This window comes from Lissotriton helveticus, chromosome 12 (assembly GCF_964261635.1).
Source record: "Lissotriton helveticus chromosome 12, aLisHel1.1, whole genome shotgun sequence".
Taxonomy (NCBI): Eukaryota; Metazoa; Chordata; class Amphibia; order Caudata; family Salamandridae; genus Lissotriton; species Lissotriton helveticus.
In genome coordinates, this window is record NC_136073.1 from 488,385,891 (window position 1) to 488,413,297 (window position 27,407).

The following is a 27,407-nucleotide window of genomic DNA, read 5'->3' on the forward strand; positions in this document are numbered from 1 at the left end:
CACTGACATTGCAGCTCTTCGGAACGGTTTAGCTTTGTCCAGACACAAGGAGTACTCAGTAAACAATAACCTTTCAAGCTTAGAGTAATGCATAAATTATAATAATAATAATCCACATTTGTAAAGCGCACAATCACCCGTAAGGGTCTCTAGGCGCCATTGGGAAGATTAAGGGAGCTATTGCCCAGAGTCACATGGTGCTGGGCTTATCTGCCGCCGGTGCTGGGAATCGAACCGTGATCCCCAGATTCCGGAGTCAGTCGCCCTGGCCGCGGCGCCACACAAGAAGCAGAAAACTCTTGGTAGTACCTAAGTTTATGTGGAGAGCAGCTCCTATTTAGAGCACCCTACAACACCAACGATATTCTAAATCTGCTCAGCTCAAATTGTTGTTTTTTTAGCAAAGTTTTTAGAATTATAATTATCACATATCACAGTACCATCCATGCCGAGCTAGAGACAAAGGGCCTACTTATAATTGAGACCGACCGGCCTCTGCTCGGCAGTCCCAACAGCATTATTACGATGTGACTGCATATGGTCACAGATTCCCATTTTTCTATGAGAGCTTGTGCGGTGGTTAGAAACCAGCCGCAGCACAAGCTCCCATAAAGAAATGGGATTTTGTTTAAATCCATCCACCTGTGCCTGCCACACGGTGCAAGGTGCCACCTGGGTACACAACCATAGGCTGCAGAGGCAAGTGGGCCCTGCCAGGGGCCCCCAAAGTTGCTTTCTGACAACCTTTCCATGTCGGAAATGCCCACATGGAAAGGCTGTCTGAAACCGACATCATAATCCTGATGGCAGAAACTCCATCCTTGAGGGATTACATTGTTTTTCCGACTGACTTAGGAGCTCCTTGAGATCATCAGAAGCCAGGTTGTCAGACCAGCCAGTTTGCACTCCACCCGCCGTCATTGTACTTAGGCGCGGACTGTAAACCTTAAATGTCGGTTGGAAAGCCATGCTGGAGGCTTTCCGACCAACATCATAATAGGGCCTACATTTTCTTGCCATTTTTACAGAAAAATCTTTAAGCATAGTACTAGTAGAACAGCTTTGGATTGGTAAAATACCATCCAAGCTAACCTGGAATGAATAAAAGCAACCCTGTACACGTGTTTTGCTGTCATTACAGCTCTTCAGAGAGGTTTAGCTTTGTCCAGGCACAAGGGAGTACCCAGTAAACAATAACCTTTCAAGCTTAGAGTATTGCATACACTATGCAAACAAGAAGCAGAAAGCACTTCGTAGTTCCTAGCTTTAGGTGTTGAGCAGCTCCGATATCGAGCACCCTTCCAACACCAACAACATTCAAAATCTGCTCACCTCAAATTGCTGTTTTTATAGCAAAGTTTTTAAGATTATAATTAGCACAGTGCCATCCATACCGAGCTACAGACAAAGGGCCTCATTACGATGTCGGTCAGAGTTGCCTCCGACCGACATGGCAGTGGGATTGGGACCGACTGACCTCCGGTCGGTTGTCCCAACAGCATTATTACGATGTGACTGCACATGGTCACAGATTCCAATTTCTCTATGGGAGCTTGTGCAGTGGTCAGAAACCGTCCGCAGCACAAGCTTTCATAAAGAAATGGGAGTGTGTGTAAATCCCTGTGCCTGCCACATGGTGCAAGGATTGACAGGGGGCACCATAGGTGCCCCCAGGCACACAACCATATGCTGCAGGGGCAAGAGGACCCTGCCAGGGGCCCCCAAAGTTGCTTTCCGACAATATTTCCATGTCATAAATGCCGCATGGAAAGGCTGTCTGAAACCAACATCATAATCCTGAAGGCGAAAACGCCATCCATAAGGGATTATATTGTCGCTCCGACTGGCCGACAAGCTCCTTCAGCCCATCAAAAGCCAGTCGGTCAGACCGGCCAGTTTACACTCCGGAAGCCTTCACTGTAATAAGGCGCGTACTGTAAACCTTAAATGTAGGTCGGAAAGCCGTGCAGGAGGCTTTCCGACTGACATCAGAGTAGGGCCTAAAGTCTCTTGCCATTTATACAGCAAAATCTTTAAGCATAGTAGTAGTAGTAAAGGTTTGAATTGGTAAAATACCATCCAAGCTATTCTGGAATGAATAAAAGCAACCCTGGACACATGTTTCGCTGTTATTGCAGCTCTTCAGAGAGGTTTAGTTTTGTCCAGATGCATATTGATATATTTCCTAACATGAAACAAAAGGTCTCTATATATCTTTGAAAATGGAAGTACAGTAATTTATTTGAACCTTTTTTTTCTTTTATTTTCAATGGGACGATGTTGAAGTTCTATTGGTTGTGATCATGTGTGGAGCTGGACTTGGCACATTTACAACTGTTTTGGGACCTTATTTGGCTGTATCATCTATAAAAGTGCATTTTGAGAATACCAATGCCCTTACACTTTATTGGGTGGGTTTTTATACCTCCTTATACCCCGCCTTAATCCTCCAATAAAACCCCCTTACCACTCCTAAATCCCTTCCCATTTTCCAATAAGTATTCCAGATTTTCCTGCCAACCCCCTGATCTTTCTACGTGCACTAAATCAATTTAGGTGTACGTTGGCAGAGATCTCCAAAATCAGCCTGAAGATTTCCTCATGGAAATGACAGAGAGTCAGAGGTAAAGGTTTGTGAATAGCATATTGTGGTAAATGAGTAATGGTGTTGTAGTACTACTGAACATACTACAGAGTGCAGTTTCTGGATAGGCCCATTTGTGTGAAACCGCTCAATGATCGTGGAGTTCTGGAGATCAGTGGTTGAGTGCATGAACAAAGTGACATGGTCATTGTCCGACAAGACCATAAAACAGTGTTTAATAGGGAACCAGTAAGAAACAATTTTTTGCCCAAGGGACTATCTTAGCCAAATGGAGAATAGCAGTTCACTGGGCTAGATTGAGACCACCAACGTATGAATTAAAGAAATAATATATGATATAATGGGTGTTAGCAGATGAACAGCATCTAAAATACACCTGGAACAATTATAAACTAATGGGAAGGAATGTTAATGAAACTAAGGGACACACTGGACTCCATGTCATCATAAACTAAAGTGTGACACTAGAGGACTTACATAAAGACATACTCATATCAGCAAGGTTAACCCCTTCGGTGCTGGTGACGGAACCGCTCCGTCACCAGCGTCGGTTGAGCTGTGCTGGTGACGGAGCGGTTCCGTCATGGCCCGCCCAGCTCGATAGAACGCTCATGCGCGGCACGAATTCCGCACCTGCGCTGAGCGTTCTATTGAGCGGGGCGGGCCGTGACGGAACCGCTCCGTCACGAGCACAGCTCAACCGACGCTCGTGACGGAGCGGCTCCGTCACGAGCATGCGAGCGCCGCGCGGCCGCCCAAATTCTTTAGCACTTCGGCGGAATAGCCGCCGGAGTGAAGGTGTTAAAAAATAGGTTGAAAAATGCATTGAGATAAGAAACAAGGAGCGATGAGTAGAGGGGAATAATTGACAAAGACTCTAACCACTGTGAATGCTGAGCTATTTTGTTAATTTGATTTAGCCCTCTGTGAATTAATTGTACTGATGTATTAAGTATTTTTGTTTATGTTAACTGTTGTTGAAACTCAGTAAACATATATTTAAAAAATGTTTTTACAAACAACATGGTAACAAGTATTGTCCTATGCATCCACTTTTCAACTAGTTAGTATTTAGTGGGGTAATGTACATTGTGTCATCTTTGTATATGGGCGGTATATAGCTCTCTTTCAGGTTTGTAAATTGATGTTTTGGTGTAAGATTAGCTTTTTTTTTATAATAAAGTAAATCTTTACCCCAGTTTTTGGGTTTGTTATTGAAAACCACTCAAGGTATCTCGGTATTTTCAGGGCCTTTAGATGTTTTGGTACATTTTATCAAATCAGAAATAATGCTTTAAGTTTCTGAAACAAAGGTCCTTTGCAGGATGCAAGGCAACCTCAGTATAAAATTTTCCTACATGACTTTCACAAGCATCCTCAAGAGTATGATAGTCAGCAGTTCTTTATGGGCTCCTGTTCCATAAGTTATCAATAACCAGAAGATCTTAATGTTATTGTTCTATATTACTTCTGCAAACAGATTTTAGCTCAGAATTTTCAATAAATTATTGTTGTTATTTCCTATTTATAACTATACTTCAGCACTCCAATTGAGGCATACCACTACTTATGGGAAGGATAATTAAGGGTTCGCTAAAGTTACATCACTAAACAGACATTTTGTCTTCCAAATAGTAATTGAATAAGAACAATTTGCCCTAAAAATGACAAGGATCATTTTTTGATTGATTCAGGTTTAACAGTAGACTGAATGTTACATGCAGCAGCAAGTGATAAAAGAGGTCATGGTTCCAAAGTAAAAGAATACTTTTATTAATCTTCATACAATTCTACATATTTGAATAACGAAATAATTTGTGGATAACCTCTAAAAAAACAAATTCTTAGCAAAGCTTGTACTCCCGATTTAGTTAATCTTAACTTAATTAGTCAAAATTCCCCCAACTGAGCCTGGTGTTGCGATGGCTAATTTCTCTATGAGGTAGTGGCTCTCAGTTACAGAGCTTCTCGATATTGATGAGTTGACCTTGTTAATATTGAACAGTATGGTTTTAGTTATAACTAGCATAATGTTAGCTTGAGCCAGATACTCCTACCTTCGATCAGAGGCTGCAAAGGCTGCTGAGCTGTTATACATTTGAAAATATCTCTTTAGGGGGACAGCGGCCAGATCTTCAAAAATGTTCTAGAGTCACAGACTATTTAATTGACATGACTTGCACATTTCAGATTAATGTAGCCTTTTGACGCCTTCTATTTAATTTTTGATTGTTAAATAAAGAGCAAAAATACCGATTTTTGTATGTGCGGAGTCTCCGTACTCATAATGGTACTACTTGTAAATCCCTTAGTGAATAGCAAACAATAGTAAACTTACATGAACATGTACATTTACCTTTGTGATTCAAACCCTGAGTGAGGTTATACATGAAGGCAATATTCTGCTTTTTCTTTGAGCCTGACATCTTCTACATTGTTAATTAAAAATATCTTAACCTTGAAAATGGTCATTCTATACTTGGGCTTTTTTCTCATGTGCTTGGTAATGGAAGGTATTTACTCATTGTATTCAAACGTTTTTACCTAAAAGATTCAAACATGCTTAGTATAACAGTTTTAGTCTTCCATTCCTTGTAATGTACTTCACTTGTCAGTTCACCGCTCATTTGTCTAAATAGAGCGTTGATGGTTCCTCCCACAATGCTCATAAAATCAGGTTGCTGGAGATAACTTTGAAAAGTATTGTTTTCTTCTGATGAAATTCAGCTTCATTTTGGGCTTAGTATCTAACTGCTACTGGCTTACAGATGCTTACAAGCACTGTGGATTTGAAGGAGGGAAGTTATCTCTCATAATGTCTCAGTGAGGTATTGCAGCTCTTTTGATGATGTTGGACAATCTTAAAAACTGGAAGCCAAATGATTTGCATCATTTTATAGGCTTTAGAAGAAGTAGGAATTAGCATGCCTCCACAGTGGGGCCAACTCTTGTCTGTGATTCAGAGGGGGGTGAGTCAGCTCTATAAATGGTAGCATCTTTATTTCCCCAAACAAGGTCATGCATACACATATGGACTTTTGGGATTACCAGAGATTCATACCACCCAGGGAGGGCAGTGAACAAATAGGGAATTACCTCCATACTCTAAACAGGCAGCCGTGAACTGATTGTACCGTAAAGAGGGCTCTAGGTATTTTACATTGGTACACCATGTTCAGATATTGTTTCTAAAGAAAATCAAGTTCATGGATAAACCTAAGAACTGCTGACCAGGCCTCAACTTAATCAGTTCTGTGTACAAAGATTTTCCAGTCACAATCTGCATAGTTTTCTGTTGCAATGGTACTGTATCTTATTCTGTCTTACCAGGTTCACATAAAGGAATACGGAAAACAAAGTGATGGATGAAATGTTAGAACGAATGCCACCCTCTGGTAATTACTTTGGTTTGTATTTCTGTCCCCCTTTGTTTTACTCAGTTTGCCACAACAGAAGAGGTCAACCAAATGCAAGCTAGTCACTGACCTGCTCCAGTAGGAACTGTCCTGTCTAAATTATTGGGCCATGTCCTCTTAGATTGGGAATAAAGGCAACACTAGACATCTATTGGTCATGTTGAGTCTTAAGGTAGCCATGCATAGGAATACCCATTGACTCAGCAAAACAAAATAAGTAATGGCTATACTGTAAGATGTTGTTGCCCAAGGATCATTAAATTTGATATATGCACATTGACTTATCTGTACATCTGCTTTGATGGATCGTACATTTGCCTCTTTTAGGATTTAGATTATCATTGGTATTTTGAAATAAAATAATGGAAGAGAAAATAGTGTGTTAAAGTTTCCTGTGCAACACAGATGTATACATGGATTAAGGGCCCCACTTAAAGTTTGGACAGCCCATCATCTGTCAGGGTGGTGGGAGTCATTACCTAGGCCACCCTGGTGAACTACTGACCACCATATCTAGAGATCTACAGAAGGCAGGAACAGATCTCTATGCCATTAGAGGGGCTGCCGCCACAGAGGCTTCTTTCTAGGCATTGTAAGTTTGCTGAGCAGCAGTCATGTGTCAGCAAACATGTTTGATTTTCCTGGAAAATCCTCCTAAGCAGGAAAACAAACAATTAATGACCAAGTCAGTTTTCTCCCAGGGTGTTGGGGTAATTTTCCTTTTTCGGTTTAGGACTGCCAGACGTTCCCTGGAAGTCTATTACAGAAAACAAAAAACAGAATATCTACTCTAAGTAGGGAAGATCAACAGATATGCTTACAGTTACGACCCCATGTCAGGCATACCGTCAGTGTAAGGCATCCCCAGTGGAGACATGATGGTCCTTACGACTCTCAATAGAGCTGGCAGCTCATCCGTTTGGCATACAGGGTAGTCTGCTATGTTTGCAGCAGGTATAGCAGACTACCCAAACTGCTCACCAAACTCTAAATGAAACCCAAAGTCTTTGTTCAATATTCTTACGAGAATACTTGTGTTCTGAACTTAGAAGAGTATAATTTTAAATATACAAGAAAGTTACGTTCAAGGTTAAAATCTCTACCATATGTAACTTACGTTTGTTGTGGTTAATAGATAAATGCTGCTGTTTACAGATGCTTTCAACTTAAGCCTTCAGGAAGTGCATTTTGTACTCAGTATCAATGGGGGATAAACCATGATCACAGAATTTAGTTTTTGTTTCCACAAATAAAGTTATACAGCCAGTTAACCGGTTCTTTCTGTAGCTCCTTATTGAGTTTGGAGTGAAAATATAAATCTAGGCATTGACACGCACGGGTCATTTGATGACTCCTTATGTAAATGCTGTTCCCACTGATTAAATTGTTTCAGAGCCACCTGTACATTAGATGGCCCAGATACCTAGTTCGAGATTTTCAAGTTGAAACTCTCAGTAATTAACCATTACCTTATATAATGCAATACCTGTTTTGCTGTTTAAATCCTAATTAGTTAGCAGAATTTCCTTCCACTTGTAAATCTGAGGTGCCTCTTATTTACTCTGCACGATTGCATGTCTTTTATCATGCATAAACGCAGGGACCTATTTACGAAATTGTCACGTAATGCAGCGCAGCAAGTCACCTTGCTGCGCTGCACCACAGGGAAAGGTCAGGAATGTGCAGTTTTTAAGAAACGATGGCGCATTACTGCCTTTTCCCCCTATTTTGGTACCATTTTGGCAGACTAGCGCCAATGCAGGCACTCTTGAACCATCAGGCTAGGGTCCCTGCATTGCATGCAGGGCTGGTTTAGTGCAGAATACAGCACATATAGAAGTAAAGAGGAGAAATAAAGATATTTTAGTTGCGCCTCCTTCGGAAGGCATATCTTTTTGGCACATTCCCAGGTTTACTATTTCTGGTAAAGCTGGGAATGCATCAAAAGCCATGGGAGTTGCATGGGAACACCCACATAACTCCCCTGGGGTGCCTCCCTTGCGCAGGGTAAGGCAATGTCGCGATTTGCGCTGCGTTGCTTTATTCCAGATTTATGGAGCCACTCAGGGTCAGGCAAAAGGGCCTTGTGTGACTTCATAAATCTCATTTAGGACTTGCGTCACTCTTGCACCACCTTCCGTGGTGCAAAAGCGGCGGGTGGTACAAGAGCGATGCAATTGTGTTCATAAATATGCCATGCAATACCTACCAATATGTAACTGCTTCTCTATTGGTCATAATTTTATCGAGAGAAGGAACACTCTGCTTTTATTTATTTATTGTTAAAATGTAAAGGAAACCATTTAGTATTAGTTTTATTTGCAGTTAAGCTCCATGCATTTTGTGTTAAGGAAAACTGCTGTAACAATTATCCAGATGTTTTAGCAGAAAAAAGACAGTTATCCAGAAACACAGCTGCCAGTTGCATGTATATTAGCTACTTCAAGAAAGCAGAAAACACAATTGCAAAGAAATCCAGCTAACAGCGCTGCAGATTTGTAGACAGCATGTACCCAGAGAGGTCATGCTTTCAAGTAATTTTAATCACCATCAATACACGCCACACTTGTGAATGAATTACGATACGTACATAACCTGCCAGCTCAATAGGCCAATCTGTACAGGTGGGGGATATTCTGCCATCCAGATGTCTTATGACAGGAAGCGGTGATGGAAGTGTGTCCCAGCTGCCTTCCATCAGTCATCCTAAATCATTCAGCAGTAATGGCCATTACCTGACGCGGTGCAGACCTTGATGGAGTGGAAGCAGATTCCATGGATGCAACTAGGAGGCTCATAGCTCACTCAAGTCAGGTACAGTTCCTGTGCAGACAGATTATGAAATATCTACATTTCCCTTTGCTGGATATAATCACACTGGATAGTATTCTGAATAAGGCAAACATGTGTAAGTAGCATTAATTTCACTGAAATGTATTAATGTAATTAACTGATTTTTTACAATTTGCATATCTATCTGAATATATATTTGAGAAATATTATCCATGTCGTACGTCAAACCCAGGTATTCCAAAAATAACATAATTTAACACAGAATCATATTTTGGGGGTAATTGACAATATAATGTTGATATCTTGTTTTGTTTGAAACATAACCTGGAGTGCCTAAATGAAGTGTAACAAGTGCATTGTTTTGAATATTAGGCTATGGATTTTTATCTTTTGTAGTAACATAAGCTTTTGATTAAAGATTGCAGTGGTTTACTGTTTGTGGTCTTTAATATGACATTCTGGCTTCTTCCCTGTATCTGCTGGAGAGTTTCCTTGTTATGTTGTATAGTTCTTTAAAGCTCCCATGGCTTGCTGCTTCCTGGGCTTGTGTGGCAAGGCCATAGATGAATCTTTACATTTCTTCTCCTAAGCTTCTCTTTGCTTCCTTGTTGGTTTTGATATAGTTGACTTGAGCTTTCACTTTTTCTGTTCTTGTTCGGCTGGTGCTGACTGCAGCTTTATTTTACCTTCTCTCTTGGATTTTACGGAGAGCCTCAGTGGAGATCCGTTCTTTATGCTGGTGTTTCTTCATACCAAGTACTTCCTGGCAGGTTGATATCATGGTTTCTTTGATCTTCTCTCACTGACTTTCTACTGGGCCTCTGTTGTTCTCTAGTTATTGCAGGATTTGAAACTTGTTATGAGAGTGACTAAGTTTTCACTCTGTTAGAAATGGGGATATCTGATTGGCTAAGGCTTGCACCAAAGCCAGGCAGAGACCACCACTCTAGTCCGGGAGAGGGAGTTACATGCCAAAGATAACCCCTGCTCACCCCCTTGGTTGCTTGGCACGAGCAGTTAGGCTTAGCTCGGTGGCGATGTGTAAAGCATTTGCACAACACACACAGTAACAACACACTAGGCACATCACAAAAGGAACTCCACACCAGGTTATATAAAAATAGCCTTTGTATTATAATAAAAACAAATCAGATAGTAATCACACAATATATACTGTGCCAACTGGCACGGGCAATATTTACAAGGAATTATTTACGCATGACAGGGCCACGTGGGCCACTGTCAGAATTAGCACTTCGTAAAGAAATAATAAAAGTAAGAATATGTATGAACTCAGAACACAGCCAGTAATCACTGGCAGACACTATACTCAGCGTCAACCTGTAACATAAATCAGAACAGGTACAGTATCACATAAGGCGAGAACTCTATTCTGCACCAACCTCATAAGCTAAAATAGGATGAACTATAATCTCCTAAACATAACTTGCATTTGAAAATAAACTTGATAACATAACCTGCAGTAGGGAATAAATCAAACCTAGACCACAGTAGAGAAATAAAACAGCAGGTAAAACCTAGTAACCATAAAAACACATCTATGAGCATTAAACAAGGTGCATAAATCATACTACAAACATTACATTTCCAAGCACCTATATAAAAATGACATTAGGGCCTTGTGCCCTATAAACCTAAGAGTCCCCTGGGCCAACTGGCCATCTCTAAGGAGCTCAAATGCTCTCTGTCCCAAAGTCCGGGCGCACTGCCAATGTAGCGATAGTCACGGTGGCGCACTTGGCGCAAACCTAAACATGGCAGCTGCCCACTACTTGCTGGGCAGCTGTGAATCTTCACTGAAGGGCCTAAACGTTGCAGCTGGCACTAAGTGCTGCGCAGCTGTGCAGGTCAAGGTAGGGGTGAAGGAGTGTGTCTCACTCCTGAGTTCAAAAACACATGTCCCCTAAAAGAATGAAATACCTAAACGGTGCAGCTGCCCACTACTTGCTGGACAGCTGGTAAGTTAGGAAATGCCGGAGGGGATCTCAGTAGCCCTGAAACAAAAATGCGCCAAACGTTGGAGCCCTCTAGGCTTGGAAAGCAAACATGTGCCTGGGAGCACTCTGTCTCCTGAAATACTAGGGCCACCATCCAGAAAAAGACTTGCCCCCCAAAGCGTGGAGCACACTGGCGTTTTAAGTAAATGGTGGAGCCCCTAGGCTTTAAAAACAAAACTGGCCACATCGTTGGAGTCACTCGGGGCTCTGGAGATAATCAGACCCCCCCTCAGGTATTGGTCAGCTGACTTTGTGGCCACCAATGCCCCCTAATAATACGGGAGCCTCGTGGGAGTGGCCAGCTGCCAGCCGGGGCCGATCAGACTGGGTCTCGATCAGCACCTGCACCTGGAGAAGCCCCTACTTACCGGGCACTCCATGGCGTGCTGTTCCGGCCTCCTCCTGACTTCGCGGCAGACTCCACACGGAGGCGGGGTAGGCTCCTGGCTCTCTGCTACGGTGCGGTGGCTGGCGGGGCTCTCCCTACTCATGGGAGCCCTGCCTCGCCAGGGCCCCGTTTCACCCGGTCCCCCATCTCGGAACCGGGACTTAGTGTCGAGCCAGCGAGGTTCCAAGCTGCCGTCTCCTTCACTTCCGGACGGATTTCAGGACCCGCCCACGTCACGGGCAGGAGGTGCCTGATGTCCGGTTTGGCAACACGGGCCGCGGGTATGAGTCTCGAGGCAAACGAGGAGTAGACTCCCTCTAATTCAAAATATAAGGAAGGGTGGGCATCCGTAATTAAAATAACAAAAATAGGGGGCCATGACGCAGGGTGGGCACCCGTAATTAAAATAACAAAAATAGGCGGCCATGACGCGGGGTGGGCACCCACTAGGAATAATTAATAAAAACTGAGATGATGGGTGGGCACCTGCTTAAATTAGATACAAATAAGCAGGGTAGGCACCCGCCAGGCAGGCATCACGGGGGAATCACTCACCAGGGGATACCCTCTTACAGGGTCAACAAGGAGAACGAGCACAGCGCTCCCAGGGCGCTGAAAGATGCAGCAAGGCCCTGGAGAGTTTAAGGGTAGAAGTGAAAAGGGTTCCAGGGCAAGGAAAAGTCCCCCAGTCATCCCAAACAAGGCAGAGGGGGCCCCAAGAAGTCCTCCAGGCATCCAGGGGCAGGGCAGAGCACAGGGAGGCAAGCCTTCTCCTGAGCCCCAGCAGCAGTACGCCCCTGGCAGATTCCAGTCCAAGACAAGAACATTTTACATGGGGTCACAGCCCCTTATTTATACTACAAACTCCTTTGTCTAAAAGGTGCAGGCAAGGGGAGAACCAGATGCAACTGGTTCTGGAGAACTTTGTTTTGCTCAGCTCCTCTCCCTATTCACAAGGCAGGCCAGGGACATCAGACGCACCACAGGGAGTGGAGACAGCATTGTGGAGGGAAGGCAGAGCCCTATTCAGGTCCCAGGTGCAACCCATCCCTCCCATCTAGATGCATATCTCCCTATTCACCACCGGGCAGACTCACCCTGGCTCCTGGAGCCAAGCACACCAGCCAGCCCCTGTCACTCACAAGTCAGACAGGCAATTCACATCTCACAGCACACAGAAATGCCAACTTCTAAAAGTGGCACTTCTACACTAGACACAATAAATCTGCGCACACCATCCCGCAGCATTTATTACCACAAGTTTGCCCATACCAAACTCGACCATGCACTCCCCACATATCAGGAACTACCATGGACACACATATCCCCAATGCATTCCTATGGGAGGGCAGACGATCTCATCACACGCACTCAGAAGGCGCACACACTTTACACTGGGCCACAGTGCTAAAGTGCGCAGAGGCTTAAAATCACTACCACCATGCCAGAGACTAAAGGGAAAAAGTTTAGGGGTGAACGTGCCAAAAAGGCCCATGTCCAACACACTCCATTTCTGTGAATCTTTGAGGAGGGTGATGTTATATCACTGGTGTTAGTTTCTCAATTCGATCCAAGGTTTATTCAGCTTTAGCTTTAGCCTGGTTATGACAAGGTGGTGGTCTGTTGACACACTCACTCCTCTCATCATTCTCACATCCTGCTCCAGAAGTTCTGGCAATGCAGACATGTTAATATGATTCTCTGTTGAATGGTCTGGTGACACCCATGTTGCCTTGTATACTTTTTTGTTTGGGACTACACTACCGCCTATCACCAGACTGTTAAGGGCACAGAGATCTGCAAGCATTTCACAATTCTTGTGAATGTTGCCAAAGTCATGGTTGTCGATGATTTCTTCGTACCCAGTGTCATTGCTTCTTGGCATTAAGGACCCTCATTAGTAAGATGTCGTCTCTCTCAAAGCATTTCTCTAGGATGATGTGGAGTCAGTTCTAAAACTTTTCTTTTTACTCTTCTTTGCTGTTATTTGTATGTGCATAGCACTGGATAGTATTCATGAAGACCCTCTTTTTCTTTGTGCAGAAGGTCGCTGTGATGATTCTGCTAACATGGGCTTCCTATCCAATCAGAGCTCTGTTGGCTGTTGGCATTAGTATCAGTGCTATTCCTTGAGTGTGTGGGGTGGGTAACTAGACATAATATCGACTCCACAATATCGAATGGACAAAATATCGAGTTAAAAATATCGACAATAATAAAATATCGATAACAAAAATATCGTTGGGAAAAATATCGATTAAAATAATGATAAAAAAATATCGAGTACAAAAATATCGACTCAAAAAAATCGACAAGACAAAATATCGATAAATAGTCAAAGTAAAAAATATCGATAATATGTAGAAAAAAGGTAAAAAAAAAAAAGAACATTTATTAATAGTAATATAAATTGTAGTTAATGTTTAGGAGCGGGATGTTGGGTTAATAGGGGATAAGGGTGGGGAGTAATTTAAAATAATTAATTAATTAATATATGTTTGTAAATAATTTTAATTATTGATTAATTGGTAAATAATTAATAATAATTAGTTAATTAATTAATATAATTTTGTACATATTTTTTATTAGTAATTAATTGGTAATTAATTAATATTAATTAGTTAAATACATTAAATAGAGTAATTTTTATATATATAATATTTTGTTATTGTTAATTAATTAATTGGGGAAAAATAATAGTAATTATTACATTAAATTAATTACAGCTAATGTGCTAATATATTAACTTCTTTGTTATTGTTATAAATTGTAGTTAATGTTTAGGAGCGGGATGTTGGGTTAATAGGGGATAAGGGTGGGGAGTAATGTAAAATAATTAATTAATTAATAAATGTTTGTAAATATTTTAAATTATAAATTAATTGGTAAATAATTAATAATAATTAGTTAATTAATTAATATAATTTTGTACTTACCCTTTTATGAGTAATTAATTGGTAATTAATTAATATTAATTCGTTAATTACATTAATTTTAGTAATTATTTTATATATAATATTTTGTTATTGTTAATTAATTAATTGGGAAAAAATCATAATAATTATTACATTAAATTAATTATAGCTAATGTGCTAATATATTAACTTCTTTGTTATTGTTAATTAATAATTAATTGGTAATTAAATAATATTAATTATTTTTGGGTAAAGGAGTATTTTTAGGGTTCAGGGTCAGTTTGGGGTTTTTTGGGTAAAGGGGTATTTCTAGTGTTCAGGGTCAGTTTTCAGTCTTTAGGTAAAGGGGTATTTTTAGGGTTCAGGGTCAGTTTTGGGTTTTTGGGTAAAGGGGTATTTTTTAGGGTTCAGGGTCAGTTTTAAGTTCTTGGGTAAAGGGGTATTTATAGGGTTCAGGGTCAGTTTTAAGTTCTTGGGTAAAGGGGTATATTTTTGGGTTCAGGGTCAGTTTTCAGTTTTTGGGTAAAGGGGTATTTTTAGGGTTCAGGGTCAGTTTTCAGTTTTTGGGTAAAGGGGTATTTTTTGGGTTCAGGGTCAGTTTTGGGTTTTTGGGTAAAGGGGTATTTTTTAAGGTTCAGGGTCAGTTTTAAGTTCTTGGGTAAAGGGGTATTTTTAGGCTTCAGGGTCAGTTTTCTGTTCGTGGGTAAAGGGGTATATTTTTGGGTTCAGGGTCGGTTTTCAGTTTTTGGGTAAAGGGGTATTTTTAGGGTTCTGGGTCAGTTTTCAGTTCTTAGGTAAAGGGGTATATTTTTGGGTTCAGGGTCAGTTTTCAGTTTTTGGGTAAAGGGGTAGTTTTAGGGTTCAGGGTCAGTTTTTGGGTAAAGGGGTATTTTTTGGGTTCAGGGTCAGTTTTGGGTTTTTGGGTAGAGGGGTATTTTTTAAGGTTCAGGGTCAGTTTTAAGTTCTTGGGTAAAGGGGTATTTTTAGGCTTCAGGGTCAGTTTTCTGTTCGTGGGGAAAGGGGTATATTTTTGGGTTCAGGGTCAGTTTTCAGTTTTTGGGTAAAGGGGTATTTTTAGGGTTCTGGGTCAGTTTTCAGTTCTTGGGTAAAGGGGTATTTTTTGGGTTCAGGGTCAGTTTTCAGTTTTTGGGTAAAGGGGTATTTTTAGGGTTCAGGGTCAGTTTTGTGTTTTTGGGTAAAGGGGTATTTTTAGGGTTCAGGGTCAGTTTTGGGTTTTTGGATAAAGGGGTATTTTTAGGGTTCAGGGTCAGTTTTGGGTTTTTGGGGTACAGGGATATTTTTAGGGTTCAGGGTCAGTATTGGGTTTTTGGGGTAGAGGCGTACAGGGGAAATATAAAAATCAGTGTCCAGCACATTTGCATATAATTGTACATTACCGTGTTATTATATTACAAAATAATGCAAAATGGATGTTTTCACAAAACTTTATTAAAATTTTTTATTTTTTTTATGTGTACTACAATACAATCACAATCAAAAAAAACATAACATATTTTTGAAATGTAGTATTTGCAGAATAACACATTATCATTTATGTACATGTTGTAAATTATCACACAAAATTATTTAACAACATTTTTTCTGTAAATAAACATATTTATCATCATTAACTTTGAGTAACAAGTATTTATATTGAAATAAATAAAAAACCAGTTTTTTTTCAGCTTCTTCCATTTATATTTAATAATGTTAATATTATATATTAATATTATTAAATATTTATTTTTTTAATTTACATTTTTATAAAGTAACATGACAATTATTATATTTGCTCAAGATATGGAAATACAAATTAAGAAATTTTTTGGTACATATTTCAGACAATGTTGTTTTTAAATGAAACATATAAATATATTATGTTGTAAACTTTATAACTGTATAGAGGAAGAACATGTTTAATAATAATATCTGGTATTGGCAAAAGATTATTTATGCAATTATATACTTCTAAATACTTCGAAATTATTATAAAACATTTTGTAATAATTAATAAAAATAATAACTAATATATTTATTATTATTATTATTATTATTATTAATTTCTAAACATAATCATGTATCTCTTCTTTTCTGAAAAACATACATTCAGAAAAATAAAAATACATTATTTCAGGGCATTGTTTATATATTAAATGGTTATAATTTTTTAATTAATAACAATAAATAAGTTATATTATTTATTATTATTAATTATTACCATAAACAATTCTAATGTTTAGTTATAAACAAACACAAAGTTATTCAAATAAATGTACACAATAAGAAATGATTTACATATATTATTTCAAGTGTTACATAATTTTTTAATATTATTAATATATAATAATTACTATATATTAATTAATATTAAATATATTTATATTTTTTAAACAGTTTAAATTATAATGAGTCTAGTGTATTAATTTGTAAAAATAACAATGTGTATGTATTATATTTTTTTACTATAACATTGTATTTTCTATGATACCTTTTCAAAAATGGTTTAAGGGGACTACTTTTTTACCGCGTAAGGGTATTGCGCTTCATTCAGGACTGGAGAAGCTCGCGGTTGGGAGTTGCTTCGCGTGGAGAGAGGTAAGGTTAATTTTACATACAATTTATAACTGAGTGGTAATGTTTGAGGGTATATTCGAACTGTGTATTGTTTTTGTGTGTATGTATGAATTGTTTATGTAGCGTTTAGGTGAAATGTCGTCGTTATAGATGCGTCGTGTATGTTTTAGTTCTAGTGTTATTTTAAGTGTTAGGAAATGTCTTCTTACATGGTTAATGTTAATTGTGAGTGTATTTACAAATCTTATGGGCTATTTGTGGGTGGGTTTCGTTATGTATGTTTTTTTACAGGTTCCGGTTCCTCGCATGAAAACTACATGGAAGGAAGCGTGTTTTTTTCCGGAGAAACTAATGTATGACTTATTATGGTTATATTTTGACATGTATCTCCTATTTTTCGTGTTTGCCAGGAGCGGATTTTAATTTTTTTTTTAAAAATTCGGGTTTTTGGAGGGTTTCGTATTGGATTGATACATTGATATGCGTGACCGTTTTTTAAAAGTTGTGTGTATATCACTTTAAATACTAAAGTGTCCACACTACTGTTTTCGGGATTTCCTGGAGCGTTTATTTCATTTTTACATAATTTTCGGGTTTTTGAGGGTTTCACATATTGGAATTGTCCTACATTGCAATGGATTGTATGGATTGTATTTTGCTTCATTACGTCTTTTTCATCTACAAAAATTGTAAATATTTAAAGTAATTTTTTTATTTATTTATTTATTAATTTATTTATGTAATTTTTAAAGCGCTACAATTACCCAAGGGTGTCTCGGCGCTAAGAGCTGTATATGCTACCAGTATCCTAAGGACAAGTAAGTTCTGAATCTAACGGACTGAGGGCTCATTGAGAGAACAACCAAGTCTTAAGTTGTTTTCGGAAAGTAAGCAATGTAGGACTAGATTTTATAATAAAAGGAAGGGAGTTCCATAATCTTGCTGCCGCAACAGTAAAACGTCTGTCTCCCCAGTTTACTTTCCTTGTTCTGGGGTATTGGGTGGGAAATGTCGATCTTTATGTAATGTGTATGTGTGATGTAATTATAAATATTGCATATTTGTTCTGAAATAATGTCCCAAATTTTGATATGTTTCTTAAACAAATATGTATTATTTATAATTGTTTAGAAATGTTTATGATTTTTATATTTACCATTATTGTAAGAAGACATTAGTATATTTTGGAGACATTTTTATAGTAGGCTTTTAGCTATTATTGACAGGTATTCTAATCCTCTAGTTGTAGGATATAGTGTGACTTGACTTTGCAGTAGTCGGAACATTTGTTTAGTTTGTTTTGTTAGTTTTGGACCAATTTGGGTCACAGATTGTTCCATTCTTAGTTCTTGATAGCTTTGTTCTTTTTTCAAAGCTTCTAGTAGGTTATGGAATGTGGGTTTGGCTCTGCTTGTGGTAGCTTGGAAAGCATTATGCCACCCTTCTACACTGTTGTTTGTTTTAGCCTCTTGGTTTAAAGTACTAAGATAGACATTCCACCAAGGGATTTGGAATTTGGGTTGGCGTCGATGTCCAGATCTGTGCAACCTTCCCACCCAAGTATCTTCGAAATAGTCCAGTAATGGGGTTAGTTTATCTTCATTCCTCTTGTAATATGTGCTGTCAATTAGTAAATTATAGTGTTCCGCTACATCGGTAACAGGAACGTAGGCCAGTGCTATCAATTTTTTTATTTGATAGGCAAAGGTGCTATCTGTTGAGTATAGAATACTTAAAGTTGATTTCTGGAGATGTCTCCATATGCTCTGATTGAAATGATAGTAGCAACCCTGGATTGCTGTGTGGGGAAATGTTTTCAAAATGCTATTAATCATAGCTAATTCGAAATCTATAATTATTTTTTGTGGAAAATAATTATTGATTTCATTTTTGAGAACATTTAATATTTCTGTATAAGTGTTTTGCTGTTTGTTAGGTAGCAAACAGTAAATGAAAGGGATGTTATAGGTATGGTATAAACCATGGATGGAATATAGTTGATAAAAAGGTTTTGGGCATGGTTTAAATGTTCCATCCATCATCCATTGGGGACACTGTTGGATTTTTCTTAAATTACTTGCAGTTGCAAACATTATGATTCTGTTTGTACTGCTTTCATTGTCAAAAAGGATAAATTTGTCTTTATTGTGTGTGATGCACATTTCTGGTGAAATAATAATTTCCTCAAAAGTAGTAGGGTTGGGTTGGGTTGTGGTAGTGAGTCTTTTAGTGTATGCAATTGTGCGTTTAAGGGAGTCAATAGAGGGTAGTTGACCTGAAGCATGGGCTGGGACTTTTAATAGTTCTTCTTTAAGGATTTGTGTTGTTGGTTTATCACTTTGTGTGCTAGCAGTTTTTATACTTTCTAAAGCATCTCTTATTTCAATTTCTGTGACATTGGGGGGATGATTGTGTTCCCTGGTAAATAACACATTACTTTCCTCAGTAGTAGCCCTTCCATAACATTTGTTTGAGTAATATTTGGTACATTTCCAGAAAACTTTTCTACCACTTTGTCTTTCCTGATTATAAACATAACCCATATACCATAACAGTAATTTATTTTTCTGTGACATAACAAATTCTGCACCTTCTGTCATTTTGTTTTACTTGTTCTAGGAAAGAGTAGAAAGAAACAAAATCAAAAAACATATATTTCACTTTGTGGTGCAAACATAATTAAGGATGTATTTATACTTACAGTTACTAAAAGTAGTAATCACAAATGCAGAACTGTATTTTGAAGGATTTTCTTGTATGTATTTCTTTATTTACTGTTGGTATGAAAATATAGAAATGGTAAGTTAATGTTTACACATAACAAACGTTTTTCCTAGGAAAAAGCAGTTTTCTATTTTGCTTAGTAGTACATTTGATGTAAACATTACATATACTTACTTGTTTAAATAGTTGAGTTGTAGTATTTGGTGGAGTACATCAAGGTAGTAAAGTTCAGATCTGTAGAGAAGATAGAATAAATAAATGTAAAATATTATAAATAATATTTGGAACCGTTGGGAAATTGGAAATATTTAAAAGTATACTAACTTCTAAATAAGTAGTTTTGTTTGCTGTTGGTAGAATAGATGTATGATGTATTCAGAATATCTGTAGAGGAAATATCAAATAAATAACATGGTGTTAAGAACATAGTTTTCGTTTTTTTCGGAAGTTTTAGACAAATTACAAGTATACTTACATTTTTTACAAGGGTAGTCTTGTCTTTTGGTATAGTAGATGTTGGATGTTTTTATTGGATCTGTAGGGAAGATGTAATATGCAAGATATGTTGTTTAGAAAATAGCATTTTTAATATTGGGTGTTTACTAACAAAAACATATATACTTACATGTTTAATTAGTGTAGTTTTATACATTTGTATTGTTGAAATAGGAAAATCTCAGATTATCTGTGAATAAAATGTTTAAAATAAAGGATGAATCTTGTGAAATAGTGTTTAAAAACAGCAGTTGGTGTATAACAGAGCATTAATATATACTTACTATCTGATTTTCCAGGTGAAGAAATAGGAGCATGTATTAGGAATTTATTTGGAGTAGTTTCTATCAGAAATGTAGGAGGAGATAAAAATTAAATAAGTGCAAGAGTTAGGAGATATAAGTAAAATAGTAGACTACTAATTTAGATTTCTAAATAATGCACTGTAACTTACTTGAATAATTAGCTAGTGAGCTGGATCTTTAAAAATGTTTGTTCAGGAACAAAATCTTCAGTGTGTTGGCATCTTCTTTCTATAGAGTTAGCAGCAACAAATGGTAGAATGCATGTATCCCTTTTATAGTATGTGTATTTTGTGTGCTTTGATTTGATTGGTTGTAGGATGAAATGAAGCATTCTGTAGGCTAGTTTGAATTTTTTTTTGTTAATTGGTGTGTTTGTTGATGTGAGAATGGTGGTATGTGGTGATTTCCGCATTAAAGCAGGTTAGTTGTTAAATAAAATAGATGTGTAAGTGGAAAAAAATAATGAAAATGTTAGTTAAATGTAAAGAATATTTTTCAAATGATAGAACGCATTTAATAGAATGTATAGCAAATGTAGATAAATAGGAATGTTATAAAAGTAACAGGTATTATATGTAAAATGTTTTTTGTATAGAGCAATGACTTTTATTGACGATTAATATGGTATTTTAGACATGAAAGGGTACAAAAAAGAACTCGATATTTTATTTGAAACTATATTTTTGTACTCTATATTTTAGTAGTCGATATTTTTGTAGTGTTAGGGGTAATTTCATGAAAAACGATATATTTGTAGTCGATATTTATTAAGGCGATATTTATTTACTCGATATTCTAAAGAGTCGATATTTTTGTAGTTGGTGTAATAAGTATACAAAGTCGATATTTTTGTCGTCGATAATTTTTCAACGATATTTTAGCAAGTCGATAATGTGACCGTCGATAATATTTCAGTGATCCTGTGGGGTGGTCTATTCCTCATGTCCAGAATACAGCAGCATGCCTCATGGAGCCAGTCTTTTCTGTTCAGACTGCAACCATCTGGTCTCGCTAATGGCAAGCAGGTCAATGTTGTATTTTTTCATCGCACATGGCTCCCGCATTCCTTGTCCCAATGCAGACGGTCTTGGTCGAAAGCAGATAGATTGGCTTTGTGGGTTCCATGGATCTCTAGCTTTCACCACAAGCTGTCATAGTTCTCTGTGAAGGAGATTCTTCTTTCCTCAAGGCCGGGATGTCCTTTTGTCTTTTAGTTGATGTTTCTGTAGCTAGGATATTTTTACATGATGGAGTAGCTAGCCCCATGCATAACTCTCCTCTTTCTTCAGATGGGTTTGGTACCGCCCATTGCAGAGTTGGGGAGACTATTATGGGTGACGAAGCCAACAACGAAGATGGATGGAGCACTTTGAAGAACTGCTGAACCAGCCCATGCCTCAGTTTCCACCAGACATACACACAGCTGACAAGGACTTGACAATCAACTGCAGCAGGCCAACCAAAGAAAAAATAGGGCAAGCCATCATTCATCTGAGAAATGGGAAGGCAGCAGATACTGACAACGTTTCTGCAGAGACATTGAAGGAAGACATTGAAAAATCAGTAAACCTGCTCCACACCATGTTTGGAAGGATCTGGGAAAATTAAAAGGTGCCATCAGACTGGAAGGAGAGTTATCTCATCACAATCCCCAAGAAAGATTACCAAAGTAACTGCACAACAACAGAAGAATACCAATTCTATCAACCCCAGGTAAAGAGTTCAACAGAATTATCCTGAACAGAAAGAAAAAACAAGTCGACGTGCAGTTGCGAGACTAGCACGCTGGATTTTGCAAACATAGATCCTTCACAAGCCAGATTGTAACACTGCGCCTCATCATTGAGGAATGGAAGTCCGCCCTCTATGTCAGGTTAATTGACTATGAAAAGGTATCTGACAGCGTGGACAGAGAGGCACTGTGGTAACTCCTCTGCCACCCTTATGTGCCAGATAAACTTGCAACAATCATTAGGAACTCTTCTGAGTGAATGACTATGTAGGCTGTTTGCTCTCACCTTTTCTCTTCCTGCTGCTCATTGACAGGATCTTGAAGAATTACACAACAAGCAGTGACAGCTCGCAGAGGGAGTGCTGCGGGGTGGTGTGGCAAGGCGGGGGAGGGGCAGTGTTGGGGGGTACTGGACTCGGACATACGACGGAATGGAGTAAAGTAAGTAAATAAATAAATAAAAGTATTTACGTTGCATGTGCTGCATCGCTGAGTTGGCGATGCAGCGCGTGCAAGGTAAATAATTTTATTTATTTCTTTAGTTACTTTACTCTGTTCCGTCCTATGTCTGAGTCCACTACCACCCCCACCCCCACCCTGTCCTCCCCCGCCCCACTGCCCCGCAGCATGCCCTCTGTGAGCCGCCACTGACAGCCAGGAGAAGAAATAGGATCCAGTGGACACTTTGGATGCAACTTGGTGACCTGGACTTTGAAGATGACCTGACCCTATTCTACCATACCCATCTGCAGATGCAAGAGAAGACCAACAATGTTACAGCCACATCAGCACAAATTGACCTTAACATCCTCAGGGGACAAACCAAGATCCTGAAGGCTAACACGCCCAGAGCAACTGCAGTCACCCTTGCATGTGATGCACTGGAAAAGGCTGAGGCCTTCATCTACCTGGGCAGTGTCATAGACGAGCAGGACATTGCGTACGGCAACATCATGGGAAGAATCAGCAAATCAAGGGCTGACTTCATTCAGCTAAAGAAGATTTGGAGCACCAAGGATCTAATGCTGCAAACCAAGATCAGGCTTTTTAACACCTTAACCGCGGTGGCAAATTCCGCCGCGGGGGGTTCCATTGAGTGGGCGGAGCCACTTCGGCCAACGGACGTGCGAAGCACTATGGAGATAGCGCTTGCGATGCCCGTTGGCCGACAGGTGCAACGAAGGGGTTAACACCAAGATGAAATCCATCTTTCTATTTGAAGCAGAATCTTGGACGATGACAGTGACCACCACCAACAAAGTCCAGACCTTCATCAACACGTGTCTGATGAATATCCTCCAAATCCACAGGCCAAACACTATCCCCAACAATGAACTATGGCAGCAGACTTTCTAACTTCCTGCTCAGGAAGAAATCATGAAAAGATGCTGGATAGGTAACACCCTCAACCAGCCAGCCACAAACACCACCAAGCAAACCCTGACCCGGAATCCTCAAGGTAAGAGGAAAAGAGGAAAGCCAAGAAACACCTAGGACCAATGTCACAAGCTTGACTGCAAGGAAATAGGTTACACCTGGTGTCAAATTGAAAGAAAATCCCAGGACAGAGATGACTGGAGAGTCCTGGTTGATGGCCTATACCACAAGAGTAGTAGTAGACATAAGTCAGTATCGTTTGTGCTCATTGTTATCTCTTTCATAGTGTAACGCGTAATGTGTTATGTGATCTCATCTGTAAGACTATTTTTAGCACTTGTAAATATATCTGACACATCAAGGGTCAGGTCATGAGCATTGCATTTAGTGTGTGATTTCTGGATTCCATGGCCATTGTGCAAGTTAATAGTTGTGATCCTAAACACAGGCCCGAAACGAAGGCTGTGTGCTGGAGGCTGCTAGCTGGCTGCAGTGGAGTTGAGTGAATATATTGGCTGAATATCATACAGCCTCCCAGAAATTAAATGAAAGAAAATAGGTTAAGGTGGCGCTATAGGTAGGTATGGTAATACATTATTTTCTTCTATTAGAAAAATCCTTAGAAATGCACTGAAAAAGCTAAAGATTGAAGTGGTGTTATATATAAATAAAGTTTTGGAATGAGATAAAAAATCTAAAGTTTAGGAACGAAAAACTTGCTGGAACTCTCCACTTATAATTTACTGAGCTTACCATAACATGCACCGCCTCCACGCACTGCTTATGATCTCGTATATTTTATCACTCATGGCATGGTAAATGATATAATTGATTTCATAACTAATGACATCTCAAATGAGGCAGTGGGTGTTTAATAAAGATCCAAGATCACAAACCTGGCATTAAGTGAGGTACCAGTCAGATTTGTGAATGTCATTACACAACATCATTAATGACATCATAAGTGCATAAGTGATGTTCTCAATGCTGCCATTGAAAATATCTTGTATGCTCTTCTTCCCGTTTAAAAAAAGCACATTAATACTATCGCCTCAGAGGATGGGTAGCGGTTCTGCAGTAAATTTTTTTTAAACAGTTTTTGGCACTGTGTGTCTCTCTTGGAACCCTTTCACCAGGTCCAGGGCGTTAGAGTATACTTTCCCTGCCCCCATTTTTTTTTTTTATTATTTTCTCCGGACATGGAGATTGGGACCGAGACCTAAAATGGCTGCCACTATACCTTTGTTGATGTACTGAAAAGGCCAAAGATTGAAGTGGTGTTATATATATATTAAATATTGGAAAGAGATAAAAAAAATCTAAAGTTTAAGAACGTAAAACTTGCTGAAACTCTCCACTTATAGTTTACTGAGCTTACCATAACATGCACTGCCTCCATGCACAGCTTATGATCTCGCATTACATCACTCATGGCATGGTAATTGATATGATTGATTACATAACAAATGACATCTCAAATGAGGCAGTGGGTGTTTAACACAGATCCAAGATCACAAACCTGGCATTAAGTGAGGTACAAGTCAGATGTGTGAATGTCATCACATACAACATCATTAATGACATCATAAGTGCATAAGTGATGTTATTTATGCTGCCAATGAAAATATCGTGTATGCTCTTCTTCCCGTTAAAAAAAATTAAATTAATACTAACGCCTCAGGGGATGGGTAGTGGTTCTGCAGTAATTTCTTTTTTGGCACTGTGTGTCCCTCTTGGAACCCTTTCATCAGGCCCAGGGGGTCAGGGTATACTTACTCTGCTCCCATTATTTTTTTCATATTTTTTTCAGGACATGGAGATTGGGACCGAGTCCTGAAATGGCTGCCACTATACCTTTGTTGATGTACTGAAAAAGCCAAAGATTGAAGTGGTGTTGCATATATATATATATATATTAAGTTTTGGAATGAGATAAAAGTGCCATAATTAATTATACCTTTCAGTCTTCTATAAATAATGTGTTGAGCTTCCATATAAAGATAATGAATTATATATTTTCCTACATGACACGATTAGTGATCTAAAAAAAAATACTGTTGAAAAAGCAGAAGGTATGGAAATCGTTCGAAGGCGCCAAGAGAGATCCAGTCAGGTTTTCTCAGTTGCATTTAAATCCTTAATTTATTAAGCATGGGCAGGACGTTCTTGAGAAAATTAACAGAAGGTTTAACAGCTACTTAAGAATGGCCTCATGCAAATTAGCTTGTTGCGGCTAGTGAACTGTGGAAAGTAACCGTCCCCTCCCTCGAAATACGTTTCTCTCTCATTTCCGTCGCGAGCTTACTCAGCAAACCAAAATGCCAACGCGTTTCTTTAATTTCCACTTCTTTGAACCTGCTAAAATTTGAGTTAAACAAGATGTATCTGCGGCATTAGCAGCATGCTCACACGTCTGGTTAGAAGCATAAAAAAAACAACACTGGGGGCTTTGGCGAAATTTAAAAATCGGCTTTATCATTTTTATTTTCTTTAGCAAGCCTGGTTCGATTTGCATCAATTGGGTTTTTCAGGTATCACATGGCACGAAGGCTAATAACCTAGAAATAACCTCATTAAAACAGACAGCACATCGGTCTACGAAGAGTGAACTGTAAGCAGAAAAAAATTAGTGACCTGGAAACAGCAAAGGAAGGAATGGAAAAAAGACCTTTCCATTAACCAGCCAAAACGAAGTCTCCGGCAGTACCGTCAAAATGCGGCAGAGGGATAAGCAGAGCATAAGTGATGGTCTATGGGTGACTTTCTTGTTAATCCACTACAAACAGGCAAACGACTTCATAGGACAACGCGGATGCTGCAAATGCCAAATATGCACCTTCCTTTAATAATTACTCCCTGCACTGCGCTTTAGTCAAATCGCGCCTCATACATCATTATGTGGCACAACGCATGTATTTGCACTCCATTCTCTATGCTTGATCCCAGGGCCTGTAAAATAATCTATCACTGCATTCACTTTGACCTTTTAGTTGGGTGCGTGAATATCTCATCTTACAGATTGCGTTAAAAGCAGTCGACGCTGAGAGTTTTTAAAGCAGAAATACTGCTTACCAGTCTAACAGTTTGTTCACAACCTGCATATTTCCCGGGTGTTTGAGACAAGAATTAATGTTTATGTTTTTCATCGTTTCACTAAACTGTCGTGTGAGAAAATCAGAGGCAAAGTGGGAAGGTGGTCAGAGGCCTAATACACGGTGCTTAAGCCTACAACATCCATGCCATGGATTCAGCATTTTCGAAAAAGTGTGGGCATGTGTGCCCTTCAAATAGCATTGGCTGTCCCATTAGGTAGCCAGACAGAGCTCAAGGCATGTTACAGGAATTACCAATTACAATCCAATACAGTTAAAAACTGCAATTCGATATACAAAAGAAAACACTTATGTTGTGGCCTAATTGTACTTGACCAAAAATTCATAATATGCAGTCTCCCCTTCCATACACATTCTACTTTTTGTAGTCTCATCCAAACCCGACCCCAAACACAATCCTGTTATGTATACAGCTCCTTATGTTGAAGATTTTTCTTTTACAATGGAAATCTTCACTGTATAGCTTTCTAGTTCTCTTTTGATCTAGGTCTACACCTTTGCAAACGCATTAGGCTACAAGCATTTGCAAAACCAATAGATGTGGCTTTGTTTACCGAGCTACAGGCTTTACAAATACTTGATTTCTTTGCAAAACATTATTATTATTTTACTGTTCCAATAAAGTAACATGTTGGGTAGCTTGGAATGCTGACTTAATGCTAAATTATAACAAAAAGTATCAGAAGATGGCCACTGGTGTTTTTGCCCGCCTGTGGATCTGTTGGCATTCATCATGTAATAGTTTATCTTGTGCTTTGGCAGTTGTTGGGATTAGTGGAGGATGCAGCTGCCTTTCATGTGTGGTCTTACACTTCACTGAAAACTCATTACTCATGGAACCAACAAGGTCTACTACCAAACTGTCTTTGCCAGATTTATTGGCGCATGGGAGCAAAAATGAATCCCCTTCATGGCTCTACTTTTTTACTAGTCAGTTTCCTTGCTTCCTTGC